Below are 6,204 nucleotides of genomic sequence, written 5' to 3'. Positions count from 1 at the left end.
CCTTCTTCACATTGCTGCTCCTACAAGGGTGAGTACTATCATTTTTAGTACGGGAGGGAAGCTGTGATATCCTTGAGTGAGGGGTCGTTCTGTTTACAAAATGAAGTTCCAGTAAGAGTACATCAAATGAACCAACTTTCTTTGAACTTTAATTCATCACTATATTGAATGAATGACCTCTGGATTTCTCTCTCCCATTTGGAAGTCAATTTGAAAACAAAATACCTCTGCCATAAAGAGCCAGGCATCAGAGACACCTGTTGCGCCTCAAGAACAGAGAAGGTATGAACGACAAGAGCAGCTGAATAAAATGCAACTTGCCATTAGAAATGGGTGTACTGGCATCTACAGGTGCCGCTGGCATCTCCTCATCTGGTTTCTCGTCTTCAGTAGCAGGGTTCTGCTGTGGTGACTTGGAGTTGTCGCATGGAGCACACGCTGCAGAGGTGCGACCTTGCAAGAAAGAATAGATACCAAAGATCTTCGTCGTGCATTTTCAGTTACAAATGCAGAGACAAGTCTTCAAATCCTTAGCGTTAAAGCACGTACCTCTTTTCTCACGATATTCTTTAATTTGTTCACAAAGTCGTCCAAACTCTGTATCCATTTCGTTCCTCACCATTGAATATGCAGTGCCTTCCAAAACATAGGCGCTGTGACGATCTGAAATTTTACAGACTTTACCTGAATGTTGTCTACCAACCAATGAAACTGTTTTGATCACAGAAGAAAATTGCTTTCTTCATAGGTTGGTTCCGAAAGGTTCTCTCAGTGAATATTTTCAGCATAACAACATCGAAGTTAATTAAAACAAAAGCACAAGTTCCTTGGGAACACTTATATCACAATTCCATGCCCAAGTAGCAAAATGATAAAATATTTACAATTTGGTAAGAGATGTTCTCTGTGGATGTCCAAAATCATCTAATCCATCCGAAGTCTATTGTGCGCACACAGCATTTATCCATCTATACGTTCGACAGATTTTTTAAACTAGGGCTAAAAAGCACATCCTCACCTGTAGATCTTTGATCCGGGTAGTACTCGAAGGCATTGTTACAGATTAGATCGATGTCCTTCAGCTAGTCTCCTGCAGCGAGGTACTGGCGCGAGTCAATTTGAGTCAGAACTGTTGAAAGATCCATCGGCTCTTTAATCCTTGTGGCATAGTCAGGTACCTGCAGATCAAATACAAGCATTCAGAGGTTTTCTTAACCTTGCACACTGTCTACCAAAATTATTCTGAAGACTTTAAATAAACGACTTCCTAAAAACTCTGAACATTTGCGATGCATCAGAAGATGCTGAAATTAACCAGTTTGCTTCTCAAAAATGGAAGGGCTTTTTCATTTTTCATTAGAGCGGCCACGAGAGGACAACAAGAAGTAGGGAGGTCAGAAGCACGTGCATGGTAGAGAAGAAACACTGAGGGTGGGAGATTCATTTCACTTTGCTTCAGAAAATCACAACAGTGAAAGCTGAGCAAGCCATCCGGCATTCTCTTTGTTGTCGACATTGAGGAAAAGGTGCATGAATTGCACCTGTGAAGTACCTATTGCAGGCATCTACTTTAGAATGAGATAACTGGGCCCTGAGGTGCTCATTTCTTCCCTCAGACCAGAAGAGGAGACTAATGACCAGTTCAGATGAGGACATATGTATCTGTCTAGATTTTTCACAGCTCAAGAACCTAGGAGAAAAGGGGAAGAAAAGCCAGTGGAGGCCCACATGAAGACGACTTTGCTGATCCCCAGGTATATTCAAGTTACACCTGTCTTTGAAATATATGCCCCTAGTTTAGGCTTATCTCATAAATTAAGGAGAAAAAGGCATCTAAGCAGCCAATTGGAGGAAAAAGAAAACACACTGCACTTATGGTTGATTCCTATTGAGGAGTTCCAGATGAAACAGAGAACAGGATCTCAAAACTTATTTTTACAAACTGCTGCTCCTATTCCTGTTCCCACAGGAACTGACAGTCCAAGAAAGGGCTTCAGACTTCACTCAAGTAGTCCTGTAAATACTGTTTGTCATTATAAGGAAAGATCTCTGTGCTTTTCAGTGCTGTGACACGCCTACGTATCAAAGCCTTTTCACGAGCAAACTGTGTTGGCATTTGGACTGGCTTTTTAGAATGAAACCAGGGCTTTCAGCGAATAATCCCATAAGAGACATTTGAGAGTCAGCAGAAGTAAAAGCACTGCCTCTGCTTCTTGCAAAATCCTTACAGTGCAGCCCTAAAAACAAAGTTGAACCTTCCCCAAAACGCTGAGAAATACGAACACTGACAAGTTACAGACACACACGGATCAGCACTACTTTACCTTCTGTGGGTCAACGGGCTTTGCAAATTCCCTGAAACGTCTGTCAGTGGCAAGTCTGCGAGTAACGTCCCTCAAGAAAATTCAAAGGTCACGCAAGGTATCCTCCACTTCCTCCTCCAGCATCCCTACTTCTTCCTCTTGTGGCTTCTGAGGCTCAGCTGGTGGTGCTACAGGCACGACTTCCAATGTCCAATCAACTTCAATTAATCAGTACTCAAATACAAGCATATGACAAATTACTGACAGAAAATGACCAACAAAGCAAAGCCCAAAGAGCTAGTAACTTCGATAGGAAAGTTTTAGATGTACTTCTCATATCCTCCTCACCTCTTTTCTTTACAGGAGGCTTAGCCACTTCATTTAGAATTAGGTCCTCAAAAAAAGGCTGCTCTCTCTGCCCTACCAGGCAACTCAATATTGCACACTTCTCCAAATTCCGTATTAAATCATTTTTGCATCTAAAGCAGAAGGAGGAGAGACATTTCAGATTTAAGGCCACAAAAAACTCATCTTCGATTCCAAAAAGACGAGTACCTTTTCAAATTAAGAATAACCTGAAGAACACAAACTGAAAAAAGTTATCATCCTGGCCTTAAAACGCTACATTTTCACAGGCTGGCACAGCAAATTCAAATATCACCTTTAAGAATCACCTGTAGAATTAAAGCTTGCTGAAGGGATTGTACGCTACACTGGTAAAGTAATGGCTTTCACCACATCCAACAGCGCCTCCTTTGTATTTACTTGCCTTGCTGCAGCCTTTACTTAGAACCTTTATGGCTATCGAGGGAAGAGACAGGCTTCAGCAGACAAGTGAGGGCTTTTTGCTGAGTTTTTATTTCTCTACCAAAAGGTGTCTGAAGTAGCTAGTACGTCTACGTCTTCCTCCATTTTCAAGTTCTAGTAATAAAAGGTAGGTGAGGAATTTCACTACTTATTTTAGAAGGAATTTACAGCCTGTACAAAAACTTCTGTGGGAACTCAAGCACTTTCAAAGCAGTTGATAATAAACACGTCTAGGTAAGACCCGTTCTCTTCCCCCAGTGACTGAGACCAAATCATCAGAATGACAACAGCGTGGTCCTGTTTTGGGCACCTTCCCTTAATGTAAACTCTCAGAAGTCAATGAAGTTCTGCACCTACTTTTACTACAGTTTATTTAGGATTACAACTAGAATTCGATTCCAAAGTTACTTTAGCAGAAATTGGAACTCAGCTTTCCAGCTTGGAAAGCTTTGGCCTATATGAAGAAAGAAACTGATTTACTTATTTTTTTTTAATCAAAGTGTTTCAATTCTCTACTAAATTGCATTATTAGCAGTTTACCCAACATAGCATGGAATGGCAGACTGTCAGAAGAAATCTCTTCAGTAAAAACATCCTCTTGTCATTTCAAGCACTTCATATTCTTGACTGAACCACTTTGTAGCCACCAGAATTATTGTATTAATTTATTCTTTGCATGTGTGAGAAGGGGGTGAAAGTCACTTGCTTGACTCAGAAAAAACCTTAAGCAGATGCTTTCACAGTATTCTTTTTCTCTAAGCAAATTTTAAGTGATTTGTTAGGGTGCCTGAGTAATAACAGCATGCATTTAAGAAAGCACAGCATTTTGATGCTGAAAGCATTCATAAATTACAAGACACTGAAGAAATAGTAAGGAAAGTATTGACAAATACCTCTTCTGGGAGATCTGAGTGACGTACATCAGACGGAGCAAGCAGCAAAACTGGCAAAAATGCTGGAATGTTACGTAGTAGAGTTAGAAAAGTAAGTTTCAAGACAGGTCCAGCGTTGTCCCACCATAAATGGATATCTGGGACATAAATTGTGCTTGGTGCTGTCTTCTGAGCATTTCGGATCAGCTAGTGAAAAGGAAAGCTTGCGTAAGAAAACTAAAACACGTACAAGAACCTCTTAATACATAGCTACATAGCCATCTGACTGCCCCATGAAATGAAACTACGTGAACAGAGTGGCAAGCATCCTTTCACATAAGGAATTTCTCTGTGCACCCTTTCAGATTATCAGTATTCGGAGAACTCTAGTCAGAAGATGGGAAGGATATATTCAGGCAGTGGCTAGACACCGTAGCTATATGGCCACAGCCACAATCATCGCATAACAAAGAAAGGAAATGTCCCTCTTAAGGGACACATCAGTATTCAGTCATGTAACATGTCTGTCCTTACTTGTATGGCTCTCAAACGTTTCCACTAAAGGTAAAAATATTTTAAGGTAGTGATGCCAAACAAGAAAATGGATTTCCTGCCTAAAAGTAAAAACACCAAATCTGGTCATTTTTTCTAGTTAAAACCACATCACTGTGCAAATGAAGTGTTTTCTGAATGTTAATGCTTTTAGTGCACATACTGCAACAGCACAAGTTGTGTATGTCCGTGCGAAAGCAAAATAAACAGAAGCCCCAAACCTCGGTTGCCTTACTAATATAATTTAGAAGAAGCCTACAAAAAGTAGCCGACATGCAGTCTGATACAGAGCCATCTACTGGGAGCACACAGTCTTAGGAGGCAATGAGAACTACTTTCTGGATCCCAGTGACATGAACAGCATTTCTTTCCACAAAGAGATGTTTATTAGCAACACCGCCCAGCTTCCTGAGCTGCTAGCAACAGCCTCACTGTAAAACTGGGTATGGAAAATGTGGACATGTACAACATCCAGATTGTTTGTGGTGCTGTCTAAAAGAAAAGGGGATTTTCAGACAGAAGCAAACATCCCAGCGCATTAAAACAAGGCCACCTCCATTACCAATTAATTTTGCTCACCTTACTTGCAACTCGATTGATCCTTTACATACAGTCAGTGAATCCGATGAGAAGAAAAAGAAAAAAAGGTACCTGTCCGCAGATTTCTTCTGGCGATGCAACGTTTGTAAGCAGAACAGAAAGGTCCAGGGTGTGAACGGGAAACTTCTCCAAAGCGTGCAACACCACGGGTGCCACGTAAGAAACCTGGCCGTACCCTTCTTTTCCTGCTATTAGCAGACGGGGCTGGCATGATGTTGGTTCGCAGAAAGCACTCCTAGAACAAGAGTTAAGAAAACAAGCTTATAAATGAGGTGCTGAATAGACACACAGATGTTCCAAGTAATTTTCCTATAGACTTTCTTTTCCCTCCCCAAATAATCCAGATGGCAGCGGTACATTAAATACATGAAAGATTTCCAGTTAAGTTATTCACTCATTCCAATTGTTTCACCTTCTTCCCTTGTGTTTCCTATTCTTTACTAAACCAAGACTGCAAATTAATATCCCTGCAATCTTGCTTTACTTTATTATAAATTTATTATTTATTATATATTTATTATTTACTTTATTATAAATTTATTTTTATTTAAAAATTAATTGGTGAGGAGCATTTGTTTCCCCACTACAATCAGGCTGTACCTCTGCTGGCTTAAATCAAAGATGCTAGAGACTTAGCCTTGCTCTAAAGCACAGAAAATCTTCTGGACAGCACAGCAATAGAAACGGAGAAAAATAACTGATCCAGCTGTGACAACATGATCTAACTTTCCAACTGTGGGCTTGCATGACTTCCACACTAAAATATCACAAGATTAACACAACTTGGTGGCTTAACAAATAAAGACACCATTCAATTTTTTCTCAAGGTGTTTTAACAAGCCCTTTCTCTGTTTTCTTTCTGCTACATAATTCACTACTGGTTTAACAATCCTGGAAAACAGAAGGGCAAAAGGTGGCAACACAAACCCATTAAGTTGGGGTATTTTTAGCTAAAAGGACAGACTGCACATTTATGTGGTCTTGAGTCTTTCAAAGAATGCCATGGATTAAGTCAACGTGTTCTGGTAGTCTACGGATCACTTTGGCTTACGAAGAGAAGCCTGGGCTTT

General features: G+C 40.4%; 1 long non-coding RNA gene across 1 annotated transcript; it reads right to left on the bottom strand.

Moving 5' to 3' along the window:
• Positions 1–551: 551 nt before the first annotated feature.
• Positions 552–4,180, bottom strand: LOC311428686. The gene is made up of 5 exons (XR_014687822.1): positions 4,004–4,180; positions 2,652–2,782; positions 2,325–2,537; positions 1,019–1,178; positions 552–663 (listed from the first exon to the last, which is right to left on the bottom strand). It is a non-coding gene; the product is annotated as an uncharacterized lncRNA (long non-coding RNA).
• Positions 4,181–6,204: the final 2,024 nt, after the last annotated feature.

Source organism: Aythya ferina (assembly GCF_964211825.1).
Source record: "Aythya ferina genome assembly, contig: HAP1_SCAFFOLD_115, whole genome shotgun sequence".
Classification (NCBI taxonomy): domain Eukaryota; kingdom Metazoa; phylum Chordata; class Aves; order Anseriformes; family Anatidae; genus Aythya; species Aythya ferina.
This window is presented reverse-complemented; position numbering and strand designations above follow the sequence as displayed.